Genomic DNA, 16,766 nt, shown 5'->3' with positions numbered 1-16,766 from the left:
TACCTTGTTCTATAAGGGAACTTAGGGGAGTGCTAATGAGTGTAACACTATGTTATATATTGTGGGGGAAGAAACATGGCAAAACAGACTGGGCCTTCCAGAAAATTCCCAGTCTGGATCTGTTTTCAACAGGAAAAAAAAATTGTTTTTCTCATCCGCCATGTGCTAGGTACCACAGTGGATCCTGGAGATACCTAGGTCTTCAAATGGATGAATATGATTGTATTTCTGCTTTCATCAAGCTTGTGTTTAATGGGAGAGATGGACAATAAACAAGTAAATGGAGGAAACTATTAGAACTAAAGTTAGGTGCCAGGAAGAAAACAGGATTCCATGAAGGCCCACACTGGTCATTCTGACCAAGTGACAATTAAGGTGAGGTGTAGAGGTGGAACAAGCTTATAGAGAGAGGCCGTGGGGCTGCACCTTACAGGTCATGGTAGGGAGTGAAGAATTACGTTATTAGCCAGATGAATAACTATATTATCTTATTTAGAAATAAGACAAGTGCTACAAATCAAGTGAGCTAGGGTTTGTTGGTGATGACGCGGCACGTGAAAATTTCCAATACATTTAAAAGTAAACATGAATTTCGTCATTGTATATGATTGTAACCAGTTCACATAAATAGTGGAAGGCAGTTACCTCACAGGCTCCTCGCCGTTTTTAGAGTTTGTTATGGAATCTGAGTCATTTTGGATTGTGTTGGCATATAAACAGTTTTCCATTAGCCATGTTAATTTTGAGGTCTCTGATTGAAAACTATCTGCTTTCAAGGATTGTTTTCATTCAGGCATCCATACAAGGCATTAGTCTTGGATTACTAATGCTTGGCACAATTTAGAAAATTGTAACAAACTCATCATTTTTACTTTTGATGTAATGATGAACATTTTTTTCCTTGTAAAATTCATCCAGGACAGTAAATAACTATTAGTAATTGCATGTTTTGCACTTAACATTTGAAACCACAATTATTTTTGTACTAACCTAATACGTATGCGAAATGATCCAGGAACATCATGTTCTCTTTAAACAAATATTTTGATTAATTTAAAAGTTAGGTATTCCATATTTTAGTTTTCTAAGAATTTGATTATGTAAGTCTTGAACATTTTACACTGAAAAAAAAATTAGACAAGTGCATGTATTTAAAAGAACCAAAGAACACACAGTTAAGAAAATCCCTTTTTCATTCACACTTTTAGCTTCTCTCCTCAGAGGCAACTATAACCATATATATTTTTTTATCCTATAGAAATATTTAACACATATTCATGCTTTACTCAATATATACACTGAGTTCATACTCACATGTTTAATTTTTTTTCCTTTCTTTACACAAAAGGGCATATTGTATGTTCTTTATTGTTCCAAATCTAGGTTGGTCCACTTAATAGTGATTGTCCCATAAAAACATACATAGTGATAGTCTCATAGAAACATAGTTTTAAATTGCATGGATACATGATATTTAACCTAACCAATTCCTTAGTGATGAACAGTGAGGTGGTTTCTAGTAATTTTCTGTTCCCAGTGCTTATTCAAATAAAATAAATACGTGTCGGGTCTTCCTATAAGCTGGCACTAGATATTTAGCAGTGAAAGGACAGATTCCCGCCTCTTGGACCTTCCCTTCAAGTGGAGGATATGATAAGCAGATAAACAAACAGACGTGTAACTTTTCATACTTATTACTAGGAGTAAATCTTATGAAGGAAAAGGGAAAGCTGGAAAAAGAGACAATGACCGGGGAGGCTCCGGTCTATAGCATAAGGAGAGCCTCTCTTAGTGGAGAAATACAAATAATTAAAATACAAATAATTAACAGTAAGAAAGTAAAGCATGAGGACATGTGGGGGGTGCGGTCCTGTTAGAGGAAACAGCACCAACAGGTGCATAGGCTGTGAGGTGGGTGCGGCCTTGGCATGTCTAAAGGACAGTGTCACTAGATCAGAGTGAACAAGAGGGGGAAATAAGCTTGCAAGCGCAGGCAGAGGGTTGTACACCGGGTCTTGTGAGCCATAGTATAAGCCTGGTATGGTGCTGATGGTGAGAGTCACTTTCAGAGAACTGAGGGATAGGAAAGAGAGAAGCAGATTTTCACTTCGGGTCACTCCAGCTGTTCTCTAAGGAATGGGACTGCAAGGGATGAAAATGAACGTGGAGAAACCGGGGGCATATGACCACTACTCTTGCCCAGACAGCGTCGCCCAGACCAGGGTAGAGGTGAGGGAGAAAGTGGCAAGTTGCTGTATTTGGAATCCATTTGGAAGATAGAGCTCATGGGATTTACTGCTGCCTGAGACATACAGTGTGTGCAAGGAAAGGACAGGAGTCAAGGAGAAGGCCAGAGTTCCGGTGTGAGCAGTGAGGTGAACGAAGGTGCCATCCCTCAGGATGGGGAACATTCGGAGAATAGCAGGCTCATGGGGCGGGAGCAAATGGAGTGTGTGGAGGGGAGACAGAGAGCTCTGTGTCGTCACACTGATTTTGAAATGCACAGAAGAATCCAGGGGGTGGCATCACCAAGCCACTTCAAAACGCATCTGGAATTCAAGGGGAAGAATGGGCTTAGAGATTAAACATTTAAGTCTCCTGCATATGAGTATTATTTAAAGCCATAGGAATGGAACGTAAATGTTTCCCATATGTCCAGATGTATCTCTCAGAGAAGCCCTGAGAAACTAAATTGCTAGATCAAATTGTGTGAGTGTGTGTGTCTATTTGTGCATGTGTGTGTGTGTATATATTATATACATATATATATGTTTCCTTATAGATATCATTAAAGTTCTCTTCCAAAGTACATCACTTATATATAAATTCAAAATATTTATCTCTGACGCATTAGAAGACACTTCAGTATAATTATGAACATTAATTCATACTGTCCTAGAGATTTAGATTTGTGAAGTGCCGGTTGAAGTAGTTTCAGACAGAAATACATTTGTGGAACACACACATACATTTGTATGAGGCATTATCAGATATATGAGCTCATACATTTCTGACAACACTCTAGGAGATCGATGGTATTAAAACTACTTCATAAATTAAGACACGGAGTTCCTAAAGAATGAAAGAATGCTCTGGAGGAATCCAGTTGGTTAGGGTGTAGACTCCAACTCAGGCCTGATCTCCTTGCCATTACCCATAGAATGAGGCAGACTTGGCTTTCCCCAACGAGATGCAAGTGTGAAGAATCACCACCTAGGTATGCATTTAGTGTGGAGTGCACACAAACACGGCCATCACCTCACAACACAGATGCCTCAGCTCATGGCAGTGGCAGGAGGCAGTGATGGGAGAAACAGACAACAAACATGACCACCATGTTTGACACTTATGTTAAAGAGAATGAGTGCTATGAGGAAAAGACAAAAAAAAAAAAAAAAAAAAAAAGAGAGAGAGAGGCAAGAAAACGGGGATCAGCAGTGCTGGGGGTGGGGTGGGGAGCAGAGCAGCTTCACATTTGAAAAGCATGGGAAAGGCTGACCTCATGGAGATGGTGCTATCAGACCAAAGACTTGAAGGAACCTTGAGAGTTGTTGAAGATTTGGCTGTTCATAAAACACACACATTTTCAACATGGTCCTTGATGTTGCAAGTTCAGGGCCAGAAAAGAGTATGTAAACTGAACATTCCTGAACAGAAAAAAAAAAATTTCAAACAACTGACTGTAAATTTAATAGCCCTTTTCACAGCTTTCTTCATAGGAGAGACAGATCCTTTTCAAGAAACCAGCTACCCTGTGTGGTACAAGGTCTGTGCTGCCTGAATCCCCGTGGATGATTCTGACCAGAACCAGATAATGACAACTGCAGTCAAGCCACTACAGCTTAGCTGTGACCTGGGGACCAAGCTGTGTAATAATATAACAATGAGCACGACACAAACACTTAAGATCAAAGAATGAGACACAAAGCTTGAAGGGAACATGGACAATACAAAGTTCAAACTATTACTTAGCAGATGCGAAAACCAGTTCAGGGAGGTGAAATGACTGAATCAAGATCACAGAGTGAATCAGTAACAAGACCAAAGTCAGCTAAACCAAAACCCAGGATGTTTCCTAAAAATCCCAGGCTTCAATCTTTTCAACCTAAACTCCTATTAGATATCACTTTCATCAAACACTACACATATGCATTTTGAACAATATCCAAAGGCAAATCACAACAAAACCATCGGTTTCCTAATACAAAAAAAAAAAAAAGCATCTAAAACTGATGACAAACACTTGAGTAATGGTTGCCATGTGCTAGACACTGTTCTAAATGCTTTACTCAACTTGTTTAATCCTCACAGACATATAATTATGAGGTAGGTATTATTTATTATTGCCCTCGTTTTACAGCAGAGGCCTCTGAGAAACTAAGAGGTTAAGTAACCTACCCAAACTCACTCAGCTTGTTAAAGACATAGCAAGAATTTGAACCCAGAGTACCTGGCTGAAAAAACTGTTCTCTCAATTCCTATGTTAAATGCTTCCAGATGTATGTATATTTGTGGTCAGAACAGCATGGTTACTGATTCAAAAAATCTTTTGTTAACAGTTTTAGCTAGTATTTCTCAACATGGGTATTAATTTCAAGTCGATTCATCAAATACTTATTGAGCAACTACTATAATTCAGCCAGGGTGCATATTACTCTCTCTATAGGCATTTTCCCCCAGGTAATAAACCATCTTTGATATGTCTCTGAAACTTATAAGCTTTTACCACATCATGAAAAACAGCTACAACAAATTAGATACATCCTTTTATAGTGATTCGATAGTTCTATAAAATTAGCATTGATCCAGTAGATTCTCCCCTGACGATTGTGTTCGGTAAGGATCTTTAACTATTACCTAAGCTCTCAAACACTTGCAATGAAATCTGTGGTCTGAAAGGAAATGCTCATCACCTCATTTTTAGTCATGTTATTATTTTTTAAATCCAAGTGTCTAGAAACAAGCATGATAACAATAATACCTAAAACGTTATTATACAGTTGGATAAGCACCTCGTATGCCTTCACATATGTCTGTTGAGGTATATCTCACTTACAGTGAAATTCACATATACTAACTATCCAGCTCAAGTTTTATGAATCTGTACATCTGTATAAACAATATTCAATCAAGATAGGGACTATTTCCATCACCCTAGAAAGTTCCCTCATGCCCCTTCCTAATCAACCCCCATCCCCAGAGGCAGGGACTGTTCTGGATTCTATGACATTTAAAATTTGTAATCTTATGTACAATCATATGATGTGATTTTCCAAGGAATCTCTGACTCTGAGACTTGGGCTCTTGACCACCGTGCTGCTTACTGCATTTCTTCTTGGTAGATACTTATCCCATCTCAACACTGTCCTCTAAGAGAATCAAGTCATAATACCTGACCTTCTCTCCTATGCATCTAGAATGGTACTATATGCACCACCCTTGAAACAACTGAACAAATGGTCACTCGAGTTTTCCACATTCTGAGGGTCAGATGAGTTGAGAGCTTATTAATGTCAACACCTACAGATAAGGAAGGTGGAGCCAGTGGATGAAGTCGATACACACCTACTCAGGAACAGGAACTGCCCAGATCCCACCAACTGCCACGCTGTGTGAAATCAGACCGGGGATGCCCATCTTCAGCTTTTTCTAGAGTTGTACGTAATATCTCAATATGTTTAAATACTTTGTAACTAAGTCAATTAAAACAAAAAACAAAAAACAACAACAACAACAAAAACCCACAAACATAATAAACCAAAATGTGCCTAGAGGCCAGCCCTCGGATTGCTAGTCTGTGACTGTGACCTGCCTCTGCCTGGGAAACTCCAGTGGGCACGTGACCCAGAAGTGAGGCCCCAAATCTTCCATGGTCATGGCCAACTTTAGGAGTTAATGTTTGTCATTACATGGTCAAAGTTATGCTGTCCAGACTCCGGTCTATTACCAACACTCCTGACCAATGAGAGCAGCAGATGACTTCAGGAGACACATACTACACAAACAAGAGAGAGAAAAACAGGCAACAGGAAGATGGAACAGAATGAAAAATAGAGGGAAAGAGCTAGGAGGAGTCAGAACAAGAGAGATGGTAGACGAACAGGCAAGAAAGGATCAGCTGTCTCCAGGCTCTAAGCAGTCTGCTCTCATGGAATGCATCAGGCCCAGTACCACAACCCCAACCAGAGTTAAGACAATGGGGTGGTGCTGACTGATCTGCCTGGAGAAAGGAATGAACCCTGGAATTTATTTACTTGAGCGTTAATGAGAGGAGTTTCAGTGGCTGAATACCTCAACCCCAGCAAGTAACTACAGGGTTTCAGAAGTTCAGACACGTATTACTCGGAAGTCAGGGTGCTGACAAGAGTCTGATCCTATCACTCCGGCCAGGGAAAGTGTTTTGAGCAAAGAGAGTTTCTAATCCATGGCAATGTAGTTTTTTATCTGGAAGCTGTGCTTGCTTTAAATAGGTGTCATCGCATTATTGGTTTTAAAAGGAGAAAAAAGTCATCATTCCACACCCACCCGTATATCCAGAGCTCCATTAGGACAACCACCAGCAGAGACTTCCAAGCAAACTGACCTCACAGGACTTACACACTTAGTGAACCGTGGACACACGTCCCTCACCCAGTCCTGCCGACCTGTCTGACAGACAACCCTGGGGCCACAGCTTACGTGGCTTCCTTTACATAAGACGGTTCAAACTTGACAACAAGAATGTGAAGCTGTAATGAAGATGACCGCCTTTCGGTGTAGCTGCAAAGGTGAAAGAAAGAAGACAGGGGAATCTGCAGAGAAATTTAGGCAACACAGAAAAAGTAACCTGGACGATTCCGTGTGAAACATTCTCTCCTCTGCTGATTGCCTCAAGTCTTCATTGTATCTTGATCTGCCTATTGCATTCTTTGTCAACGTGGCTCATGCTGACTCAGTTAATATTAAGTATAGATAGCTAAAATACTTAACTCCTTACTGTGTGCAAGGCACCATGCTAAGTGGGTTACACGCACAATCTCACATCACACTATGAGGTAGATACTACCATGTCCATTTTCAAGATGATACAACTATGCACATGGAGATGACATAACTTGTCCAACGTCACACAGCCAGGATCACAGTCCTGGGTTGTCTGCCTCGGAGCCTGGGCTCAGTTTACAATATGCCCTGTTTCCCCGAAAATAAGACCTAGCTGGACAATCAACTGTAATGCGTCTTTTGGAGGAAAAATTAATATAAGACCCGGTCTTATATTATATTATGTAACACCCAGTCGTATAAGACCCGGTATTATATTATATTATATTATATTATATTATATTATATTATATTATATTATACTATATTATGTATTATATAAGATCAGGTCTTATATTATAGTAAAATAAGACTGGGTCTTATACTAATTTTTGCTCCAAAAGATGCATTAGAGCTGATTGTCCGGCTAGGTCGTACTTTCGGGGAAACACAGTAATCACTCTTCTTCTGCTGCAAGATCACTCCCACCTCCCATTCTTCTTTCTTACTGTGCTTTCTCCCTTATAATTATCCTTTTCCCTTTGGGTTAACAGCTGCATGGTGTCCTGTTCATGGTAACATCATTCCATGGGGTCAAGGGGCACATGACATGTCAGATGACTGCAATTGAGAGCAGGGAACTGAATTTTTGTCAGAAGGATGCTAACTGGAATGTTAAAAGATATTGGTGCGGGAATAGGTGAAATAATTCAACTAAGACATCCATACAGAAATAGGAGAGTTGAGGGATTATAAAAACCATAGATTATGAGAAATAGAAAATCTGATTCCATTTCACAGATGGGAAAACTGAGATCCAGCTACCAATGGAGTCAGGACCTATGACCACCTTCTGACCACCTCTACCTTCTCTTCACCTCAGCTCTGCACCAAGAACCACTTACCACCCTCAAATGTAATTTAAGAGATTATGACAGTAGCCTATATAGTTTTAGAGATTACGACATGGGTTACAAAGTACAGAGACACGGATTTGGCCCAATCTGAGGAGGTTTGAGATGAGAAACAACGCTCCCAGCTGCTTCAGTGTAGGGAGGTTCTCTGTCATCACATCTGGCTGGCATCTGTGAACATAGTTACAAATGGAACCCTGCAGTGGACAATGATTTAGCCATAACTACATTAAACAAACTCAGTCTGTGGACCAGTGTCTTACTGGCTTCAACACAATCACTCGGGGAATTTTTAAAAATAAAGCACTTCTTAATTCTAATCTCAGAAATGCTAATTCAGATTTTGAGAAACAATGGGACCAGGTAATTTCTGAGGGACTGTCTACCAGTAAGATTCCACTGCAATGTTACTGTCTCTAGCATGGCTTCCGAAGAATCACTCAGCTGTTACTGAGCCATGCATATAACATGCAGTCCACGCCGGACTCAGAGTCAAGGAACAAGAAGCATTACCCTCTCAGACTGCCTGTGTTCTTTTCTGGTCTCAGGGTCCACTTCTTTACAATGGAAGAAACGGATTATTAGAGCAGTGTTTTTCAAATGTACTTGTTCATTGATTCTTTTTTTTTTTTAAGCATTTCTGACCCAAACTATCCATGTCTGTCCCACAGACATCCTCCCTGCTGTTCGCTGCTATGAGAATTCTGTTCATTATTAGGCAGAAAGCCCTTGATCTGAATCTGTGGGCTCCTAGTCCACACTCAGAGGGTGGGACATAATTAATTGGCCTAAACCTCTCATGGTAATATCATTCCATGGGGCCAGTGAGCACGTGGCCATGGGGCCAATTCTGGTTGGGTATTCTGAGACACTAGGGGAAGTCTATATGGGAGGGGTGAAAAGGGGCAAGGCTGATGAGGCTAAATATTTATCACCTTCCTGTCCTGCCACCATTGCCCCGACCTGAACATGACACATAGAGATGAGCATGGGGAGTTGAGCTCAAAGGCTGAGGATGGTGGGACAGAAAGGAATCTCTGGTCCTCGGGAACACTGCTCACCTGCTGCTACTGTCCTGGACTGTCTAGGTGTGGTCCTCATATGTACGTGCAAAAGTGAGCTCTTACACATTTAAGCTGCTGTGGGCATAAACTTCTGGCACTCGCCGTCCAATGTCATCTTCACTGACAACAGCATTAAAACTCTTTCCAAATGAAGTACATTGCAAAGCCTCAATATACGTATGCAACAAATAAAAGTGGCTGGCCAACATCAGAAATGCAGACCGGGTGTTTTCAGGGCTGTTCCCCCCCAGAGTTCCACAGGGGTTCCTCCAGGGAACAGAACGGGCCATGATCAGCATCTCTTAAGGAGGGGTGCCCAAGTCACCTGGGGTCTGAGAGTTCTCTACCAAATCTGTTCCTGTATTTTTCTTTGCTTTTGATGTGCTTATTTTATTTATGTGAATTCTGTCCTAGCAAATGTAGATCTGAGGTACGACCACTGGCTACTACTGCACAGTTTGGGTGTCTGAGTTTGTCTTCACTGTATGATCTTGTTGGCAACAAGTGATGCCATTCTGTCACAAATAATGAGAAAGGAACAGAGTGTGTTATAACACAAAATGGCACATTCCCTGCAGGTGCAGGTCGAAGGACATGATGGCAGCAAGTGAAAGTAGATCTAAGGACAAAAAAGTCATGAAAGAATCAAGTGTCTGTCCAAAAGGCAGGAATATGAATGCACTGAAATAAAAATAACCTCCAGGTAACTGTCAGTCCCATGTTCATGATGAAAGCTTTATTAAACTCTAGTAAACCTCTACGTAAGAAACCAATTTTGATAATCTGAATATTACTATTATGTAGTTTTTCTTTTGTATTTAATTCATACAATTGTTTTAGTGTTATAGCTGTGCAACAATGATTAAAACAGAGGTAATATCTTCGCTTCTAGGGATAATATCTAAGTGGGTATTTTTGGTTTGTACATATTTAAATGACAATAGAATAACAAAATCAACAACGGACGCATGGATCTTTTTTCCACTGCTGTTAAAAGGAGTTGCTATATTAGTGAAGCTCAAGAAATTCTGAACTACAGAATAGCCTGAACCCCTTCCAGAGGGTGAAATCCATGATCCCAGGAACCTCCCTCTATTATGAAACAAATATTAAAAATAGCTCCACCAACAATGTGGTACACTCCCTCGGGGATGGTTTTTAAAATAATATAAATAAATATAATTTAAAGAAATTCATTCATTAAAATAAAGCATATATAACATTTTATATTCCTTTTCAAGAATTTGTCTTAATAACAAAGTGCAGAGCCTTCAACAAGTTTTGCTCACTGCGATCACTGACCCACCTCCAGCTGGCGCCTTCACTCAACATCCACCCTGCAGGAATATCTCTGGACGGAACAAATAAGAGTTAAAAATAAGGCCTTAAGGGCCTGGGCCCTCCTTGCTTAGGAAATCTGAACCCTTGGGCGATGCCATTCTTACAAAATGTGCTTTCTGATTACTTCCAGAAGTCACAGCAGGACAGCCTGACCATGGGGTCTCCTATTGTGAAGAGGGTGAAATAATTTTCTGCACTGAGGCCATGGTTTATCCACACACTTCAAATCAAACAAATCATTGCCTGCTGGTTTTTGCTGTATCGAGACTGTATTTTAGATCTGGCCACTGACGCCCGACATCCCCTCTGCCCTGGCTGCCGAGTTTGAGGTATGGCCACACCTCTCTCCACGTTGCCGGCACCTCTGCCCTGGATTCCTCTACCCTCCACTCAGTTTTGTTTCTTTCTTTCTTTCTTTTCAAAAAGTCAAGGGAGCTTGATTTTTTTCCCTCCTATGCTTCTAAAGAGGGGAACTACAGAGTTCTTGCAAATTTTAGGCACTACAGCTCGTAATCCTGCAACCTGTAGTTGCCATTTCACGCCTGTTCTGCTCAATGCTTGCCACGCACTAAATTTAGAGGAGTATGACATTAGAGCTCCCTTGCGTCTCCTTTTTCACTGGCAGTGGGCTTGGCTACAGTTCAGGTCAGTTCCTAGTCTATCTCGGCATTTTGCTCACTCAATAGGCACTTAGGAAAAACACACAGTGTAGCCACTCTCTCTCCTGACTTCCAACAGAACCCCTTTCTTATTCATGTCCTACGGTTCCCAAACTCTCCCCATCCCAACCCAACACAAAGATGAGGTTGATGAAGAAAAGTTTTGTGTGTCATCTCTTAGAATATGAAAACCTGTTGCAGGTCATTTCCCAAATTCCCTCCTCCAAGTGGAAAACTGGGGAGAAAATAAAATTGTTGGTTGGATGCCAACTGGATAACAACAGGACACAATGCCTGCCCACTCATCGTAGGTCCTACACAGAGAAAGATGAGAAACTCCCACACTGCTCTCCTCCTACACCCATTAATCTTACTCTCTACTATTAGCTACTTGTTGAGAGATTTTAGAACTAAAGTAAACACACACCTGTTTTTATAGAGGTACACCCTAAGAGCTCTAGCTACTTTTCTGCTATTCAAGAAGTATCCAAGAATCCATTCATTCATCTGTTTTCCCAACCAGACTTTTGGCCAAACCCCTTTGGAAAACACCACTGTTGTCACTGACTGCCTTGCCAGGATTCACAAAGCTGTAGTGAGATTCAGCTGAGCTCCTTCTGAACTGAACCAGCTTCTTAAATACTATTACGTTATTTTGTATATTTTCTAAATGCTAAGCATGTAGGAAGGTATATAGCTTTCCTAGTAGGGGTGAAAATCTCTACTGCATTATAGCTGATATGTGTGAGAAAGAGTTATTTAAAATTTGATTTTTTTAAAAAAGTACTCTTCAGGAAGGTATAAAACGAGATCAATGAAATAAAAATCACACTATTATGCCTGTATCTTTTAACAATGATTTTGAGTAAACCACTATTTTCTGTTACTCTCTAGTTTTCTATTCATAAAAATACAAGTGTTTTTTTTAGAGAAAAACTGCCAGTTATTTCTTCAACTCAGAAAAAAATTGAAAATTATTATAAAAACAGAATTACAAATGTTGATCCAGTATATTTCTAGTCAAATAGATCACTGGACTCCTTAATGACCATCACAATTCCATGTAATAATACAAGAAAGAGGCCAGGAATTCATGCATACATACCTCCTCCCACACTCTGCAAGTCTTATCCAAAATAGAAACTTCAAACTCTGATTACCTCCTAAAATGAGAGCCATTTTCTGCTAAAAATGCGCCTTTCAAAATTCTTATGAAGCAAAGAACACAGTTTCATCTACAATTATCTTTCCTGCCAATTAACTGTCCTTACACACAGAAAAGTTCCAGAAGGTTGGAGCAGGGCGACACGACACAAACTCACATACTTTTCTTTTCACATCATGTTGCCAGCTAAATTCTAACTTTCAGAAGTGTCTCTGCCTTGCTGAAAATCAGATCTTGAAGGGAGCTGGGAGAAAGAAAAGATTACAACTCCACACCAAATGATTAAGCGATGACGTTCTAAGTTACACACACACACACTCGAAAACTCAGGACGTGCAAACAAACAGCAGGCTTACAAAGTGAAAAGAAGTGTGGAAATGCAAGAAGGTAACCGCACCCTACCTCTCTTTTCTGCTTCCCAAGACAGCTGGTGAAAATCGCCCTCAATCCGGGAGTGTGCGCAGAGGCTCTGAAGGAGGCGTCCGACTGGCCTGCCGAGTGTGAGCAGGCCCAGCCCGTGTTCAGAAGCTGCCCCAGTCAGATTTTCCAACTGTAGAACTGCAGCCAAGTCCCTGCCCATGCCTGAAGAATTTCCTGAACAGCATTCCCGTTCTTTTTCTGACTGCTTTGAAACCGTACTCTGTCTGTGCTTCAATACGGCTTTGTCAGGCCAACTCGGAGCTACTGGGCTGTCTCCAGCTATCAATGGGAAACACATGTGTCAAGCACGGACTCGCTCCCCTGCACCAACGCTCACGGCGTCTGCTGGGCTCACATTCACAGCCACAAAGGAAACTACTTCTAGAACCAATTCGGGTTGCTCAGCCATTCTCCACACAGGCTCAGCTCTGTGGTGCTAGATGCTGGAGATAAGTCTTCTCTTTCTGCTGCTCCACACTGCCCCTTTTGAGCTGGCTCCTTCCGTTCACATTCCTGGCTGACCCCCAGTAGCCCCCTGAGTTCTTGCCAGTGCTGATAACGAGCCTATTACAGCTGAGAGATGTGAGTTCTAATTGGATCTCCCTACGTGGGTTTGCCTGAGTCTTTGCTCAAAATTTCAACTGCTGGAGGGGCAACAGTATTTTTAGCATTTCCAGGCCAGTTCTGTACTTCAGAGTTGTCCCGTCATCCTGATGTGTGCATCTATGGCTGCTGCGACTAAAAATAATGCAATTATTTTTCAGGCACTTTCCTTATTCTTTGCTCTATAAGTGGACTGGTCCAAAAATGTAACACTTTACAGGCTGTTGCAATGTGTGTTATGATTATAGGAAATCGAAAGGAGAAAAGAATGTACCTTTCATCAGAATGCGTCCTAATTCTGTGCACCTGTGATTATTTCTGGATGCCACTCCATCAAGATGTCCTGTGTACATTCTGCTGGCTTTTGTGGTCCACCTTTGACATTTTCTTTTTCCATAAGACAAGAGGAAATCTCTAAAGATACGAAGAGGACAAGCCTCTTTTCCCACACTGAAAACCCAGTGTCATGCGGGAGACCCTGCTCGCTGCGCCATTTGTCATGCAGGGAGGCCTGCGGGGTCTCTGGTCCCGCTCCCCATACAAGAACGCAGGATATGGTGAGGCCAAAAAGGAACACCCACGGAGCCATAGGTAGGGGAGTCATACCACTATATTCTCGCTGGCGGCACTATACTCTCACTGGAGGCTGGATCCACACTGTCCGCAAACCGCCATCCGCGCTTGCCAGCCCAGCCGCCATCTTCTTGCTAGCCCCCATTCTTTCTCCCTCCTTCTCGCGTAGCCACAGCAGTTATATTGTGGCCAATGGCTCACTGGTTACAGCTGACGGCCAACTAGCCACAGCTGATGGCCATGCAATCACAGTTGGCCATTTACTACCTGAGCCAGCACCTGTCTATGTGAGGCTGAGAGCCTGCAAACTACTTTCTGGGGCTCTGCCCCCACACCCAGTATCTAAAGAACCAAAGCTAAGTTGTCAAGGTAACACTGTAGACAAGAGATGATTTAAAGAGAGAGCCTCATTTGTTTTGAGTTTTTTTCTTTTGGTATTAATGTTTTACTCCCTAAAAATCATACCCCATTCGCATTTATTTTAAAGAACTGGCTTGCCAGATTGTAAAAGTCTTGTGTGTTCCTCAGGGGCTGCTGTAAATAATAGGATTTGGGGAGGTCTGGAGTTTAGCATCCAATTGCAATGAGCAGTTTCAGCAGGATTAGCTTTTTGCCTGGGGAAGCAGCGTGCATGTGTGTGGGTTGGGGGTTGGAGGAGGGCATGTGCACCTCCAAGGCCAGGGTGCAATTATAGAATCGGAAAACTTCACAGTTGGAAGGAACCCCAGAGAACATCCAATCCAAATTGTTTCTACCCTTCATATTATGGAGGGAAATGGAGGCCCAGAGAGATTAGATGACTCGTCCAGAATTGCAAAGACAGTTAATGCCAGAGCTGAGACTAGAAAACAGGATGTGGGCTAATTTTCTATGTGCTTTCTCTATCCCAGCAGCATCTGGGAGGGGTGGTATCATCCACCTTTCACAACAGCAGGCCTGTAATCAGTTGGCCTGGATCCATCTAATCTTAGCTCTGCCTGTGAATCCCCGTCAGCGTGCTTAACCTCTCTGGACCTGAGTTTCCTCATCTGTAAAATGGGGACAATCATAGGATCTACTTCATGGAATTGTTGAGGATTTGGTGAGATAATCCATGGAAAGTGTTCATTAGAGTGCCTATATATAAATTTCAATTTAGTTTTCTTTAAATGGAGCAAAACCGAGACCCTTTCTCTTACCTAAAAATAAAACTGTACTCTCGTACCTATTCTAGTTTCAGTTTCTAGAATAAACTTGTTGATGGGCTAGTTAAGTTTTCTGCCACCTTAACATAATAGGGGCCTATCACCTCAAACACAGGCAAGCTTCCGAATGAATGCCTTAGTGGAACATTAAACCAGCCACACAGCTACTTTCCATTTATTCCTTAAACGTAACACTGAAGTCTTTCCTCAAGATTAGCTCACAGGAGAGGAAAGCAGTGCCACCAAACCTGCAGTGAATTACATGAGGCTGAACAAAGCACCACAGGCAGAGAACTGGACTTGGTCTCCAAACCTGAAGAGCTCAAGCTAATCATTCTAAAACTAGGAGACCATCAACAATTGCAATTCCCACATTTGGTGACTGCAACCTCCTAAATTAACAGCAACAACTACAAAATCCCATAAGCTAGGGAAGAAATCTTACCGAGAAAACAGCTGCTACAAATGCTAAAGAATCAGATTTCTAGCTGGGCTTCCAGAGCCTTTGTCTTAGAGCCCACCCCACTACTTTGAAGGAAACAAAAGAGGAGGAATAGTCAATTTTGAGTGGTTTAGAAGTGTTTTAATAATTGAACAAACATGAAACTGGAAAACCAAGCTCAGACTCACTTAGACTTACAAAGGCAGACGACGGTGATGTGATCTAAAAGACGCTGTTGCTGAATTCCCCCAAATCTTGGCCACAGGGCTCATCCATGGTGGATATTTATGAGAGATACTTCAGTTCGAGATCCAGCTTCAATATTACCAGCTGGAAAATCCTGAAAAGCTACTGGACTCTTCCAATGTTAAGAAAAATCATCCAAAACTTGAAAATAAGACCAAAAGATTGTCATGTCTTTTCAAAGGCCTATGTGGCAACTGTTAAACATGCCCTCTCAAGAATTACTTAAGGGAAAAGGGGTTTGTTCAATTCACTGTTCACTACTGAATAAAGGTCCTAAATGTAGTAAAGTTACATGTTATGTCAGAGACTTTTGTCTGTTAAAGATACAAATTATTTCTCTCCAGTAGAAAAGATACTCCCACATGTGATGGTGTATTGTACTATAAGACGTTATCCGGTTTTGTATAATACGTATCTAATGTAGCAATCTTTTGCTAACCTTCCTATGTTAATGCACCTGAAACAAGGAGCTCGCACAGTGCTACTGGAACCAGTCTTACCATCATCCCGATTCCCTCGTCAATGAATGAGTCAAATCAAATCTGCCCCATATTTTCACTTTACATTTGTAGGAGTGATGCTTTTAGGTTTTAAAAATTATAGTTCGATACTATTTCATTTGCCTCTTCTGCATAATGAGCGTTCTAAATCTTATGTGAGGTAATGCATAATAAAACACTTAAAGTATATGGCACAGAGCAAATGCTCAAACTATGTAAGCACTGCTATTATTTAATACATACGCTAATATTTGGTGTTCAGTTTTGTAAAGGACACTAGAGATCCCTAGACTGGGTCACTCATCGATCTCCTTCCTATTACACTTTCTAATCCTTGGATTCTGAATCCACTGTACAATGGCTACCACAACTGGAATCCTTCCACAGATGTCAACCTCGGCTTTTCAGAGATTTCTACTTTTCATGTTCTAAAATTAACCACTGAAATATATTTCCATATAACACATACAGATTCTATAGCTGCTAATCATAAATGTCAGTTAAAATTCTGACCTTAAGGATCATATGAAAGAGAAAACATCATTCTAAACTAGAACACAAGCTCCATGAGGACAAAGATTTTTGTCTGCATCATCTCCAGCTGTATTTCCAATGTCTAGGATTGGTATGTGGTT

General features: G+C 41.2%; 1 protein-coding gene across 3 annotated transcripts in view; it reads right to left on the bottom strand.

Annotated features, from left to right (window-relative positions):
- The window catches only part of SGCD (sarcoglycan delta), an 837,085-nt gene that overhangs the window by 351,846 nt on the left and 468,473 nt on the right, over positions 1-16,766 (bottom strand). The window contains exon 1 of one of the 3 annotated variants that reach the window (XM_019750404.3): positions 12,566-13,014. The exons of the other annotated variants lie outside the window; for them this stretch is intronic. The gene's annotated coding sequence lies outside the window, so the exon portion shown is untranslated. Of the gene's footprint in view, positions 1-12,565; positions 13,015-16,766 lie in introns of those variants that run through there. 3 annotated transcript variants of the gene reach the window in all.

The sequence above is a fragment of the Rhinolophus sinicus genome, chromosome 5 (assembly GCF_057876585.1).
Source record: "Rhinolophus sinicus isolate RSI-liver-muscle chromosome 5, RSI-T2T, whole genome shotgun sequence".
NCBI lineage: Eukaryota > Metazoa > Chordata > Mammalia > Chiroptera > Rhinolophidae > Rhinolophus > Rhinolophus sinicus.
Note: the sequence above shows the minus strand (reverse complement) of the source record. Positions and strands in the feature narration are given on the sequence as shown.